General features: G+C 39.9%; 1 protein-coding gene across 3 annotated transcripts in view; it reads left to right on the top strand.

Moving 5' to 3' along the window:
• The window catches only part of SLC38A4 (solute carrier family 38 member 4), a 209610-nt gene that overhangs the window by 123775 nt on the left and 69834 nt on the right, over positions 1–16001 (top strand). Inside the window, exon 1 of one of the 3 annotated variants that reach the window (XM_038740868.1) lies at positions 8017–8078. The exons of 1 other annotated variant lie outside the window; for it this stretch is intronic. The gene's annotated coding sequence lies outside the window, so the exon portion shown is untranslated. Of the gene's footprint in view, positions 1–8016; positions 8079–8589; positions 8657–16001 lie in introns of those variants that run through there. One more of the 3 variants, XM_038740867.1, reaches the window with a different exon arrangement.

Below are 16001 nucleotides of genomic sequence, written 5' to 3'. Positions count from 1 at the left end.
GCTCACAATCTTAATCCCCATTTTACAGATGAGGTAACTGAGGCACAGAGAAGTTAAGTGACTTGCCCAAAGTCACACAGCTGACAATTGGCGGAGCCGGGATTTGAACCCATGACCTCTGACTCCAAAGCCCGGGCTCTTTCCACTGAGCACTTAATACAATCTTCGCCCACAGGTGGAACTTGATGAAAACTATTGCTTTTTTTTAAGGTATTTCTTAAGTGCTTACTATGTGCTTGGCACTGTACTAAGTGCTGGGGTAACACAAATTAATCAGGTAGGACACAGTCTATGTCCCACATGAGGCTCACAGTCTTAATCCCCATTTTGCAGATGAGATAACCGAGGCACAGGAAAGTTAAATGACTTTCATAAGGTTGCACAGCAGACAAGTGGCAGAGCTGGTATTAAGAGAAGCAGCATGGCTCAGTGGAAAGAGCCTGGGCTTTGGAGTCAGAGGTCATGGGTTCAAATCCCGGCTCCGCCAATTGTCAGCTGTGTGACTTTGGGCAAGTCACTTAACTTCTCTGTGCCTCAGTTCCCTCATCTGTAAAATGGGGATTAAGACTGTGAGTGCCCCTCTGGGACAAACTGATCACCTTGTAACCTCCCCAGTGCTTAGAACAGTGCTTTGCACATAGTAAGTGCTTAATAAATGCCATTATTATTATTATTATTATTATTAGAGCCCAGGTCCTTCTGACTCCTAGGCAGTGATATATTTTCTTGTCTAACAGAAATCTAGGCCAGTCTTCTTTGAACACACACATATTTCATTGAAATGAAGGAAAACAGAAACTACAGCATTGTAAAGGCACTGTAATAGCTTTTTTATAGTATTCATTAAGTGCTTGCCATGTGCCAGGCACTTCATTCATTCAGTCATATTTATTGAGCATTTATTGTGTGCAGAGCACTGTACTAAGCACTTGGGAAAGTACAATATCACAATAAACAGACACGTTCGCCGCCCACAACAAGCTTATATTCTAGAGGACAAGTTTACAGTCTAGAGGATGAGCTTATTGTACTAAGCTCTGGGGTAGACACAAGCTAATCAGGATGGACACAGTCCCTGTGCCACATGGGACTCACAGTTTTAATTCTTATTTTACAGATGAGGTAACTGAGATACAGAGAAGTGAGATGACTTGCCCAAGGTGGCACAGCAGACACATGGTGGAGGCAGGATTAGAACCCAGGCCCTTCTGACTGACGCCTAGGCCTGTACTCTAGCCATTAGGTCACAAGAAAGAGCACGAGGCACCATCACAACATAAACTGTGTAAATTGAAGAAGCCAACTATGACCTGATAATAATTATGGTATTTGTTAAGTGCTTATTATGTGTCAAGTACTGAGATCGATACAAGATAGTTTAGACAGAGTACCTGTCCTACATTAGACTCACAGTCTAAGGTGAAGGGAAAACGGGTATTAAATCCCCATTTTAGGGAGAAGGAAACCATCACATAGAGAAGTTAAGTGATTTGCCCAAGGTAACATAGCAGGTATATGGTAGAGGCAGGATTAGAACCTAGGTCCTCTAACTCTTAGGCCTGGGCTCTTTCCATTAGGCAACACTGCTTCTCTATGAAACTAGAGAGGCATCTGTTTGCTATGTCAGTGAAACAATCAATCATTCATGTTTATTGAGCACCTACTGTGTGCAGAGCACTGTACTAAGTGCTTGTGAGTGTACAATTTAATAGAGCTGGTAGATGCATTCCCTGCCCAAAATGAGTTTCCAGTCTAGAGGAGGAGACAGACATTGATATAAATAAATAAATTACAGATATGTACATAAGTGCTGTGGGGTTGAAGGAGGGGTGAATAAAGGGTACAAATCCAAGTGCGAGAATGATGCTGAAGGGAGTGGAAGATGAGGAAATGAGGACCTAGTGGAGGTCTCTTGGAAATGATGCAGTTTTAATAAGATTCTGAAGATTGGGAGAATGATCATCTGTTGGATATGATGGAGGAGGGAGTTTCCAGGATAGAGGCAGGACATGGGAGAGGGGTAGACCACGAGATGGATGAGCACTAGGTACAGTGAATTAGAGTGAATTCTAAAGGTACAGAGAATTGGAATTAGAGGCACAAAATATGCTGCCTGAGTAGGAAATCAGGGATGTAATATAGGAGAGGTCAAGGTGATTGAGTGCTTTAAACAAACGGTAAGCACTTTCCATTCGATGTGGATGAGCAACCATTGGAGGTTCTTGAGGATTGGGAAAACAAGGACTAAATGGTTTTGGAGAAAAATGATCCGGACAGCAGAGTGAAGTATGGAATGAAGTGGAGAAAGACAGGAGGCAGGGAGGTCAGCAAGGAGGCTGATTCAGTAATCAAGGTTGGATAGGATAAGTGCACTTTGGATGGAGAGGAAAGGGTGGATTTTAGTGATTTTGTGAAGGTTGAACAAACAGGAATTAGTGACAGATTGAATATGCGGGTTGAACGAGAGAGATGAATCAAGGATAATGCCAAGGTTAAAGGCTTGTGAGACAGGGAGGTTAGTGGTGTTGTCACAACGATGGAAAAGTCAGAGAGAACAGGATTTAGTTGGAAAACTGAGGACTTCAGTTTTGGACATGCTAAATTTGAGGTTGTCAGTGGGACATCCAAATAGAGATGTCCTGAGGCAGGAGGAAATACGAGACTATAGAGCATTAGAAAGATCAGTGCTGGAAATACAGACTGGGGGACCATAGACATAGAGAAGGCAGTTGAAGTCATGACAGTAAATGAGTTCTCCAAGAGAGTGGGTTCAGATGGATAAAGAAGGAACCCAGAACTAAGCCTTGAGGGACTCCCACAGTTAGGAAGTTGGGGACCGAGGAGTAGCCCATGAAATAGACTGAGGAAAAGCAGCCAGAGAGATAGGAGGAGAACCAGGAGAGGACACTGTCAGCGAAACTGAAATTGGATAATGTTTCCAAGAGTAGTGGGTGATCGACAGTGTCAAAGGAAGCTGAGAGGTCAAAGAGGATTAGAGTGAAGTAGAGCCCAACAAATCTGACGACTTAAGAGGTCACCGGTGATGACCTTTAAGAGTGTACTTTCAGTGGAGTGAAGGGGACAGGAACTAGATTGGAGGGGTTCAAAGAGAGAATCGGCAGGGACTGTCTATTGCCGTATTGTAATTTCCAATCACTTAGTACAGTGTTCTGTACACAGTAAGTGCTTGATAAATATGACTGAATGAATGAATGAATTAGAGGAGTGGAGGCAGCAGGTGAAGACAAGTCTCTCAAGGAGTTTGGAGAGGAATTGTAGGAAGAAGATGGGGCAATAACTGGAGGGAGTCGTGGGGGTCAAGGGAGGGTTTTTTTTAGGATAGGGGATACGTAATCATATTTTAAAACAATGGGGAATAGGCACTGGAGAGTGAACAGTTGAAGATGGCAACTTGGAGGGAAGAAAGAGGGTAAGTGTTTTGATATGGTGTGAAGGAATAGGGTCGGATGCACAAGATGGGTGGGTGGATTTTGAAAGGAGACAGGAGATTGCCTCAAGATACTGCTGGGAAAGATGGGAGAATTAAAGAAGGGGCAGGAGGAGGGAAGGACTGGATAGGAGAAGGAGAGATATGGGGGAGATCATGCCTAATGATTTCAATTTTCTCAATAAAGTGGCCAGGTCATTAGGGGCAAGACAACTGCATAGTAGTTGTATCAATGCCACATAGTATAGGTCTTTTGCATTTCACATATTGGTCCTACAGAGGGACCTTTAAATGGAAAAAAGTTGGTTTGAACTAATATAGAGGCATTAAAGATAATTTTCCTTATGGAATCAGACATCCCAATAAAACCATTACTAACAATAACAATACTGTGTTTAACAAATACAATGCTAATATTGATGATGGTAATCATAATAAAAATAGAACCAGAGGATCTGGGTTCTAATCTCAACTCTGCCTATTGTTTGTAATATGACCTTGGACTAGTCATTTAACTTCTCTATGTCTCAGTTACCTCATCTGTAAAATGGGGATTAATTCCTCCTCTTTTCTATTTATACTGTGAGCCCCATGTGGGACCGGAACTATGTCCAACCTGATAAACTTGTGTCTACCCTAGTAGTTAGTACAGTACTTTACACTGTAGTAAGCACTTAACACATAGCATAAAAAGAGATATTTAATCCCCATAGCACAGATAAGGAAACTGAGGCACATACAAGTCAAGGGACATGCCCAAGGTTATGCAACAGAAAAGTAGGGAAGCTGGGATTAGAATCTAGGTCTCCTGATTCCTCGTCCTGGGCCCTCTATATTATCTAACATTGACATACCCCTCATTCACCAGTAAATTCCTATAGATACGAGAAGCTTAAAACAGGGAAGAATCAGGCTGGGAAGGAGGGAAAGAGAACGAGAGAGAAACAGAAACATTTAGTGAAGCCAACATAGGTAATGGGGAAGAAGAACTATATCATGGCGTAGGAAAGGAGGAAAGAAAAGACTGAAAAGGGAAAGAATGGAATAAGGACAAAAAAAGAGTCGTCCAAATCAGCACATAATAAATTTCTCCCCAAAATAAACTTGCTTTGAATTTGGTCTCTTCGCTGCTTTCCTACTACTAAACCAACTCACACACTTCTCTCCTCTAATACCAACCTACTCACTGTACCTCTTTCTTATCTATGAGTGTGAGAAAGTTGCTATGCGTGGCTCAGTGGAAAGAGCACGGGCTTTGGAGTCAGAGGACATGGGTTCAAATCCCAGCTCCACCAGTTGTCAGCTGTGTGACTTTGGGCAAGTCATTTAACTTCTCTGTGCCTCAGTTACCTCATCTGCAAAATGGGGTTTAAGACTGTGAGCCCCCCATGGGACAACCTGATCACCTTGTAACCTCCCCAGAATTTAGAACAGTGCTTTGGACATAGTAAGTGCTTAATAAATGCCATCATTATTATTATTATTATTTCTAGACTGTGAGCCAGTGGTTGGGTAGGGACCATCTCTATTTGTTGCCGAATTGTACTTCCCAAGCGCTTAGTACAGTGCTCTGCACACAGTAAGCGCTCAATAAATACGATTGAATGAATGAATGAATGAATCTAGTTCACCGCCGATCACTCGCCCACATCTTGCCTCTGGCCTGGAATGCCCTCCCTCTTCCTATCCAACTGACAATTACTCTCCCCCACTCAAGGCCTTATTGAAGGCACATCTCCTCCAAGAGGCCTTCCCTGACTAAGCCCTCATTTCCTTTTCTCCCACTCCCTTTTGCATTGCTGTGATTTGTTAAGTGGTTACTATGTGGCAGGAATTGTTCAAATCCTAGGGTAGATACACGGTAATCAGATTGGACACAGTCCCTGACCCATGTGGGGCTCACCGTTTTAATCCCCATTTTGCAGGTGAGGTAACTGAGCTACAGAGAAGTGAAGTGACTTGCCCAAGGTCACACAACAGATAAGTAGCAGACAAGTCGAAGTTCCTTCGACTCCCAGGCTCATGGTCTTTCCACTAGGCAATCCTGCCTCTCATCAGCCACACTGCTTCTCCTGGCCTACGTGGCTTCTAGTAATTAACACAAACAGGGCTAATCACCACCCAACCCCTACCTCTTTATAATAATAATGACGGCATTTGTTAAGCGCTTACTATGTGCAAAACACTGTTCCAAGCGCTGGGGGGATACAAGGTGATCAGGTTGTCCTATGTGGGGCTCATAATCTTAATCCCCATTTTACAGAAAAGGTGACTGAGGCACAGAGAAGTTAAGTGACTTGCCCAAAGTCACACAGCTGACAAGTGGAGGAGCAGAATTAGAACCCATGACTTCTGACTCCCAAGCCCGTGCCCTTTCCAAGATGCTTCTCTATCTCAGTGCTCCAATCAATCTTTCAAACAACCCTCTTTATTGAGTGCTTACTGTATGCAGAGCTCTGTACTAAGTGCTTGGGAGATTAAGTGCCATAATATAATGGCACACACATTCACACATAAATTCAAATAATTTATATTTGAATATCACATAATTTATATTTGAATATCACATAATTCACACACAAATTCACACATAAGGGCCGTGTGAATTTAGGCAAATCAGTTAACTTCTCTGAGCCTCAACTCATCTGTTAACTGAGGATTCAATACCTGTGCCCCCCTTGTGCTTAGATTGTGAGTCCTGTGTGGGACAGGGACTGTGTCTGACCTGATTTTGCTCTTTTATCAAAACGTGCAATTATCCATGTTAAATAAAACGTTCAAAATTAATGTAGTAGTTGATATTTCATTCTCCAAAGTCAAACTGTTCAACATGGACCAGTTAAAGTCCTGAAAGACAGGCAAAAGGTGCAAATTTAAAATAAATTAGAATTGCGTTATCCTTTCCTTTTAAATACATATAAAACTAATACAGTACATGGCACATAGAAAGTGCATAAGAAATACCATAATTTATTATTGTTACTGAGAGATGAGACATCAAATAATCTCTGAAGAAGAATTGAGAAAAATCCAATGAAAGAACAAACAATAAGCCAATAAAGAAATGTTATTAAAGGTCTTTAAAGTAGACTCAGTGACACACTAAAACAAAAAGAAGTCACTCAGCATTTGCTAAATTTTTCTTTTGCATCATCATCAATGGAATTTATTGAAAGCTTAGTGTGTGCAGAACAGTCATTCATTCATATTTATTGAGTGCTTACCGTGTGCAGAGCACTATACAGAGAAGCAGCGTGGCTCAGTGGAAAGAGCACGGGCTTAGGAATCAGAGGTCACGGGTTCGTATCCCGACTCCGCCACATGTCTGCTGTGTGACCTTGGGCAAGTCACTTAACTTCTCTGAGCCTCAGTTACCTCGTCTGTAAAATGGGGATTAAGACTGTGAGCCCCACGTGGGACAACCTGATCACTTTGTAACCCCCCAAGCGCTTAGAACAGTGCTTTGCACATAGTAAGCCCTTAACAAATACCAACATTATTATTATTATTATACTAAGCGCTTGGGAAAATACAGTACTACAACAAACAGACACATTCCCTGCTCACAATAAGTTTACAGTCTAGAGGGGGAATACTTCAGTTTTCTATAGTGCAAACAAATTAACTAATTAGTTCACTTCAATTCTCATGACAATGCCATGAGGTATGGAGACAAAGCAGGTATTACTATCTCCATTTTACAGATGGGGAAACTGAGGTACAAAGAAGTCTAGTGACTCGCCCACGGTCACACGGCAGGCTAACAGCACAGCTCAGATTTGAACCTGTGTCCTACGGCTTCTAGGCTGGCGCTCTGTCACATCGCCACACCACTTCCTGGCGCTTGGAAAAGTACAATGCAGTAGAGGTGGTAGATGTGTTCCCTGCCCACAATGAGCTTACAGTCTACAGAGGGAGACACACAATACTACAAATAAATATTTTAAGTCAATCAATCTGTTATAATTATATATCATAGTATACTGTTTTCTAGGTAGGTGCATGAGTGCTTTGAGGCTGAGGGTGGAGCGAATATCAAATAAGCAAAGGTCAGAGATCCAAGTGCATAGACAAAGCAGAAGAGAGTCCAAGGGTTGTTCTGTTGTTTTTATAGCAAAGGAAATTGACATAACTTGGAATCAAAGGATGACGCTGATTGGACATCAAAAAGTGTGTTAGTCTTATAGGTATTTAAAAGGAAAGGGGAACTCAATTCTAAATTTATTTTCAATTTGTACCTACTGCCTGTCTTTTAGGACATTAGCTTGTCCATGTTGAACAGGTTGACTTCGGAGAATCAATCGTATTTATTGAGCACTTACTGTGTGCAGAGCAATGAAATATCAACTACTTATGTTAATTTTGAACATTTTATGTAATGTGGATATTTGCAGGTTTTGATAAAAGAGCAAAATATGCAGAAGTTCATGGAAAACTCCAATTATTTTTTAATTTATATCATTAAAGCTAAGAATTCTGATTTTCAAAGTATCTATGATTGTCTTTAAATAACACATTTTTAGTGTACTTTAATGGTGGATATAGTTAAAAATGGTTCAAAATTTCCAAATTTAAGAAAGATCAGCACTATGAACAGCATTGCAACTTGTTCTAACAGGTGAAACTTGAGGTAAGTGTAGACACTTTCTTTAATCACCAGGCTTCTGGTTTCCTCTTTACTTTTCATCAGTGTAAAAGAGAATAATTGCTGTGCTAATGAATTAATTGCTGAATTCACACTTTACTTCACAGTTTCACTAAATTATCAATGGAGGTAAGGTTGGTTTTTTGTTTGCTTGTTTGTTTTACCTTGTAATCACAAGATGATTATCCCCTGTACATTGGGTCTTGAAAAATTAACAGGAGGTAAATGTTAGTAAGCAATCTCATTAAGTCTTTCTGTTGATGTTCATTTTGTATTAAAGCCAAATTCAGAGAGCAAATAGAAGCTGGTGTAATTGTGATGTTTAAACTAAGTGACCACCGGTAAATTGATTTGATTTTTTTTTTTAAGAGCTTACGCAAGTTTGACCAAGGGAGGTGTTGGGATAGAGTGCTGTTCTTGATTGGCTTGTCTTGTTCACTCCCACCGGTCTTTAAATCATTGTCTAGCTCTGAAAAGGTACATACAAGTAAACTCCGTTACAGGTCCATGCCATTCCAAACAATTAAGAAAGGAAAGTAGCAGATTGCATAATTGGCTTTAAGGTAAACCTAAAATATCTTCTTTTTAACAAATGTGTGTATAATATCCTTCGTCTTAAATGGCATTTGCCATATTTCAAAATTAAAAGATGTTAAGAAAATTTACTCTGGGAAAATGTACCCCGTTATAAATTAAGAAAGAAAAAGATGATTTGGGTGAATTTTCTCATCTTCACCTATAATCCTGACTGCCAATCTCCTTTTAGATGTGAAATTTTGGTAATAGATAAATGTGATTTCTGGTTGGAAAAGCATTGAAAGGAGAAAGATTGTAAGAATGGTCTACTGATGTCCCTGGGAAATGTAGGCCATTCCTAATTGCTCTAATAAGTCGCTCTTGAATTCATTGATGGAATGGTCGGTGTCAGAGTGAATTTTTAAAGTCAGGTTACATGTTTTGCTTTGGCAATTTCAGAACTGTTGTATCAATGAAACTTTCCAGTCACATGAAAAGCTACTTTGAGAAAATAGAGAGGAAAATACTTTCCAATGTAGCACAGGTTAATAACTCTCTGTTTACCTTTCTGATATGTCAGTTCATTCTAAATATAGCTTATGCTTGGAACTACTTTCTGGTCAAATGAACGGTCACTTCTCTTGCTTTATTGCTTTTACCTTCTGCTTTTTTTTTCAAAATTAAAGTTCTAAAACTAGTCTGCAATCCTGAGGAACAAAATGACTAGGGAGTAGACATACTACTGTATGTTTAAATAGAAAAACCTCAATCATATATCAAGATATATGATTGGGTGGCAAGGATAAATTATCTCCATAGAATGAAGAGATTTCAGGAAGATTCAATTACACCATTTTATCAGCATCCTTCTATCCTTTCCCTTCCCCACCCATAGATTTCAGATTCAGTTTAAACACCACCAGAGGCAGCAAAGCTGTGGAAATTTACAAGTTGTTTGGGAAGAAGTCATTGATCCAATGTCTCTGAATCTCAAACCTTCAGAAACGCCAGGGCTTTTTTATTATTTTTTTTTAAAGCAACTGACAGTATTTCTCTACAAAAGTTACATTTTTGTATTAATGTTTTACAATAATTCTTATTTTGAAAATTTTAAATTAATTTGGAGCTTTATTTGAAAGTGCTAAAATTTGAGTTCTCTTGAGAATATCAGATCAGCAAGCAGCATTTGAGTTGGGATTAGGGACATGTCATGTTTTCTTGGGATTTTCAAAGGTTATTTCCAAAGATGTTTTGGAAGCTCAGAGTAGCTGGTGTTTTTACAATACTGATCTGGCTCCTTTCAAAAAGGGCAATTGATTTTTTTTTTTGTAGATTCCATAAAGTAGAAGCCATTTTTTTTCTGAGCAGTTGCTGAGGTATAGAGCTAATTTTTCAACAGTACTTGAAAATATACCTTGGTCTCCTTCAGAATATTGCTATGCTACGTGTGGTTTGCTTCTGAGGAATTTAACTGACCAACATTTGACAAGTCTGAAAAATATGAGCAAAATAAATGTAGGTATGCTTAAGGCAACTGTGGGGAAAATCCATAAGCAAAAATAGCTTATTGAAATTTCCTTTTCTCTCATGAACTATTTTTAAGAAATATAAGAGGCAGCTGGAAAAAGCAGAAACTAGAGCAAGGAAAATCTATGGAAGATAGTCAAATACTGTAAGTGTTTTTGGTGCCAGGCTTTTATCATTATTTAAGGTGAATTCTGCATAGGAAAAGAAATTTCAACAACAAAATAGAAACAAAATCAAGGAATAAGAATTGTTGTTTATTTCTTCCAGATGTTGCTCAGGCTTAAAATGAGCATTCTCCTTAAAAGTAGTCTTTTAAAAATCATTTTGTAATAATAATCAGCCTGACTAAATTTTAAGACACTAGAATGATACTGTTAAGAAAATTGACTACAATGATAAGTGTTTGAAAATAGTTATTTTCCTTCAAATTAGATATATCTTTAAATTATTTACATATCTTTAAATTATTTATTATTAGATATTTATTCATATTAATGTCTGTCTCCCCTCTGAACTGTAAGCTCATTATGGGCAGGGAATGTTTATCAAGAGCTTAGAACAGTGACCTGTACTTAATAAGTGCTCAATAAATGCCATTGATTGATTGATCGATCGATTATTGATTTACTTGCCTTATGAAAGATTTGGGTTGGGTTATCTGCTACTTTGTTTTGGCTCTGAGGTTGAAACAAGTCCTTGGGTTCAAGACAATTTTACTTGCCAGAGATGAGAGCACTTAAATTTTGGACATTGCCTTGTGTCTACCTGCTTTACTTCTTGCTTAACATGAGTTAAACACACCAAACAAAAACAGCACTCAAATGTCAATCCTTTAGTTCTAGATTGGCAGATACAAAAGCAAACAGGACAGATATCCCAGTTAAAAAATTGCCTTTCCCAACTGCAGTACTCTTTTTACTTTCAGGTACCAGTCAGGATAAATGTTTACCATACTTAGGAAAGGTTATAGCTTTTAGCTCTTAGTTCAAGGGCAATTTTAACTTCCAGTTTTGTTTCATTTGAAGTTGATATTTCCTCCTTCTGTAAAATTTTGGGCTTTTCTTTTAGTTCACCCAGAACTGGGCTTCTAGATTTGTGGGCAAAGAACAAAGACACTCAAATATTTATTAACTGGTGTTCAAATATGGGTATCTGGCGTGACATATGCCTATCACCCAACATTATCAAGTAAATGTTTGATTAAACCCATGCACTTAATGTTGTGATGGCGTATATAAGTTTGTTTTAAACTGTTGTCTTATGAATAACCTTGTTGCACCCTAAAGAGTGAAAGTTTGGTGGCCTCCCGATGAGCTGGAAACACAAGCTTCTATGAGTTGGGGTTTTCCATAAATAATTTTAGACAGTGAAAGTGAAAATAGAATGCTGAATGTCCTCAGGGAAATTTGAGTTTAAAAGTTATATATTCTTATACTTTTCTGAGGAAAAAGTCCATTTCTCACCAGTATAAAACTGAGAAAGCTACTGTAGAGTGTATTTAACTGAAGTGTATGCTCAAGGAGAAAACAAATTAATTGTATCTATAGTGTGGAACTTCTAAGAAAATAAATGTAATAATTGTATTTCTAATCGTGAACCTTTAGGGACTACTATTATTATTTTTACCTTTTCAATTAATCTTGTGAATATGTTTCATAAACCTCCACAAAGCTCTGTTTGTGGCAAAATTTGCATTGGTCCCTCCCATATATAATCCATGTCAAACCTTTGCCCTTCTAATAATAATAATAATGGCATTTATTAAGCGCTTACTATATGCAAAGCACTGTTCTAAGCACTGGGGAGGTTACAAGGTGATCAGGTTGTCCCCCGTGGGGCTCACAGTCCTCATCCCCATTTTACAGATGAGGTAACTGAGGCGCAGAGAAGCAAAGTGATTTTGCCCAAAGTCACACAGCTGACAAGTGGCAGAGCCGGGATTTGAACCCATGACCTCTGACTCCAAAGCCCAGGCTCTTTCCACTGAGCCACGCTGCTTGCCAACCTCACTTTTTTACCTCTAATTTCATAAAAGCTAGGAAAAGTCACCCTGAGTTTTTAAGAATCCTTGGATATCTAGAGAGAAATGTGGCTCAGATCTGAATTGTTAAACTTTGTTAAAGTGCTTAGGATTTTGAAAATCCTCAGTAATCATTAAATATTAAGTTGATGAAATGACTTTCACATGTAGCAGCAAGAGAAGCAGTATCTGGGAGTCAGAGAATCTGGGTTCTAATCCCAGCTCTGCCACCTGCCTTGGGCAAATCACTTAACTTTGTTCCTCTTTGAGTCTCTGCTCCAGCAGCTGTGAAATTAAATTAAATACATGTTCTGTCTCTTATACTGTGAGCCCCCTGTGGAACAGGGATGTGTCAATCTGACTGTCGTTTACCTACTCAGTACAGTACTTGCTACATAGTAAGTACTTAAAAAAAATACCACAATTATTCCATGCGCTAGTAATAACAGTATTTGTTAAGTGCTTATGTATGTAAGCACTGAACTAAGCACTAGGGAAGAACACTGTTGATTGGTGGCTTTCTAGTACTTTGCTTACAGAAGTTAGCTCACTGTGTTGCCTCTTTATTTAAACTGCTGAAGCAAAGCACAGTCAAGTACCATCAGGTTTTAGGTATTCAGTTTTCCCTCCTGCCTAACCTTGCTGATCTCCTAACCTGCACATTTTGGTCCTCTAACACCAATCTACTCTCTGTACCTCCATCTCATCATTCTCATCACCCACCCATTGCCCAAGCCCTCCCTCTGTCCTGGATCTCCCCTCTCCCCACCTCCCAGTGCTTAGAACAGTTCTTCTCACGCAGTAAGCGCTTAACAAATACCATCAGCATTATTATTTTTATTATTCAAAACCCTCCTAAAATCACATCTACCCCAAGAGGTCTTCCCTGACTAAGCCTTCACTTCCTGTATCCACTCTTCCCTCCACTCTGCCTATGCACTTGGCTGAGTACTCGGAGAAGCCGCGTGGCTCAGTGGATAGAGCGCGGGCTTTGGAGTCAGAGGTCATGGGTTCAAATCCCGGCTCTGCCAATTGTCAGCTGTGTGACTTTGGGCAAGTCACTTAACTTCCCTGAGCCTCAGTTACCTCATCTGGAAAATGGAGATTAAGACTGTGAGCCCCCCTTGGGACAATGTGATCACCTTGTAACCTCCCCAGTGCTTGGAAGTACATAGTAAGTGCTTAATAAATCAATCATATTTATTGAGCACTTACTGTGTGCAGAGCACTGTACTAAGAGCTTGGGAAGTACAAGTAATTAATAAATGCCATTATTATTATCACTGTTACTCTGTAAGCACTTCAATCAATCAGTCAATCCTATTTATTGAGTGCATACTGTGAGCAGAACTCTGTACTAAGCGCTTGGGAGAATACAACACAACAGAGTTGGCAGATGGGTTCCCTACCCACAATGAGCTTACAATCTAGAGGGGGAGACAGACATTAATATAAATAAATAAGTTACGGATCTGTACATAAGTGCTGTTGGGGCCAGGGGTGGGGTGGTGAATAAAGGGAGCAAGTCAAGGTGATGCAGAAGGAAGTGGTAAAAGAGGAAATGAGAAGCCACGTGGCTCAGTGGATAGAGCATGGGCTTTGAAGTCAGAGGTCATGGGTTCAAATCCTGGCTCTGCCAATTGTTAGCTGGGTGACTTTGGGCAAGTCAGTTAACTTCTCTGAGCCTCAGTTACCTCATCTGTAAAATGGGGATTAAAACTGTGAGCCCCCCATAGTACAACCTGATCACCTTGTAACCTCACCAGCGCTTTGAACAGTGCTTTGCACATAGTAAGCGCTTAATAAATGCTATCATTATTATTATTAATAATAAATGAGGACTTAGTCAGAGAAGGCCTCTTGAAGGTCTTTAGCACTCACACCAGCTTATGTGGCATATTCTCATACTCTACTATTTCCCTTATCAGTAATTTATTTTATTGTCTAGCTCCCCTTTATACTGTAAACTCCTTGTTTTCAGGGATTGTGTTTACCAACTCTGTTGAATTGTGCTTTTCCAACTGCATAGTACAGTGCTCTGCACACAGTAACTGCTCAATAAATGCCACTGATTGAACTCGAGTCAACCTGGTGATGGTTAGAGCAGGCAGAAAGCATTATGGAGGCAGGAGTCAACAGGGGATAGCTCCATCTGAATAAAAGCACTAGATTGTGTCAGAGGCAAAAGACCAAAGCCCTAAATCCCGATTGCTCTCACAAGATGTGACTGCCTGCTCACCAGGAAAAGAATAATGATAATAATAATAATAACTGTGGTATTTGTTAAACACTTACTATATGCCAACCACAGTTATAAAGTGAGTAGCTTCTGAGAAGCAGCGTGGCTCAGTGGAAAGAGCATGGCCTTGGGAGTCAGAGGTCATGGGTTCTAATCCTGGCTCTGCCACTTGTCAGCTGTGTGACTTTGGGCAAGTCACTTAAATTCTCTGAACCTCAGTTACCCCATCTGTAAAATGGGGATTAAGACTGTGAATCCCATGTGGGACAACCTTATCACCTTGTATTCACCCCAGCGCTTAGAACAGTGCTTCGCACATAGTAAGCGCTTAACAAATGCCATCATTTATTTTTTTTTTAAACACTGTGGTGGATACAAGCAAATCGGGTTGAACACAGTCCCTGTCCCATATGGGGCTCACAATCTTAATCCCCATTTTACAGATGAGGTAACTGAGGCACAGAGAAGTGACATGACGTGCCCGAGGTCACATAGCAGACATGTGGCGGAGCCTGGGTTAAATGCAGATCCTTCTGATTCCCAGACCTGGGTTCTAATCTACTATGCCACGATGCTTCTCTAATTCTCTCTTTAAGCCAGTGACTGGACTTATTTTTTCATCTGCATTTGGCTCTTATCTAATGTACAATCAGCCAATGAAAAGGACAACAATATACATATATGTATATATCTACATTGCCATAGTAAATGAAGGGGTGTATCATTCATCAGATTTTCTCTTTTCCCATCTGTAATACAGGAATTTCAGAAGAAACTTTTCAGAGGGGGAAATTGTATCCCTCTTAGGTAGCTTACACCCAAAAGGCGATAAAAATGCTAACAGCTTCCATAGGAATATAAGGAGACTGGTATTGCCTCCTGGGAATTAGAGAAGCAACGTGGCCAGAGTGGAAAGAGGAGGGACCTAGAAGTGCTAATTCTGGTTCCACCGCTTGTCTGCTGTGTGACCTTGGGCAAGTCACTTATTCTCTGTATCTCAGTTACCAATGGAGATCGATGCTGTGAACCCTCTGCAGGACAGGAATTGTTTCCAATCCGATTTTCTAGTACAATACCTGGCACATAGTAAGTGCTTAACAAATACAATAAAATGAAAAATGAAAAAAGAATGTACATATAATCAGTTGCCTTGGACAGTGAGCTTGTGTGGTCCAGGGACTGTCTGATCTTATTATACTGTATCTACCCCAGTACTTGGCAAATAGTAAGTGCCTAGAAAATACCACATCATTACTATTATTTTCATAATTGGCTCAGTGGAAAAGAGCATGGGCTTTGGAGTCAGAGGTCATGGGTTCAAATCCCGGCTGTGCCAATTGTTAGCTGTGTGACTTTGGGCGAGTCACTTAACTTCTCTGTGCCTCAGTTACCTCATCTGTAAAATGAGGATTATGACTGTGAGCCCCCCATGGGACAACCTGATCACCTTGTAACCTCCCCAGTGCTTAGAACAGTGCTTTGCACATAGTAAGCGCTTAATAAATGCCATTATTATTAGTGTTAGTTACTTTAGGTTTGATTCATGATACCTATCATCTGATTCTATCCAAAATAGTTTCAATTCTAAATGCAGTAGGGTGAGAAT

Source organism: Tachyglossus aculeatus, chromosome 2, assembly GCF_015852505.1.
Source record: "Tachyglossus aculeatus isolate mTacAcu1 chromosome 2, mTacAcu1.pri, whole genome shotgun sequence".
Lineage (NCBI taxonomy): Eukaryota > Metazoa > Chordata > Mammalia > Monotremata > Tachyglossidae > Tachyglossus > Tachyglossus aculeatus.
This window is presented reverse-complemented; position numbering and strand designations above follow the sequence as displayed.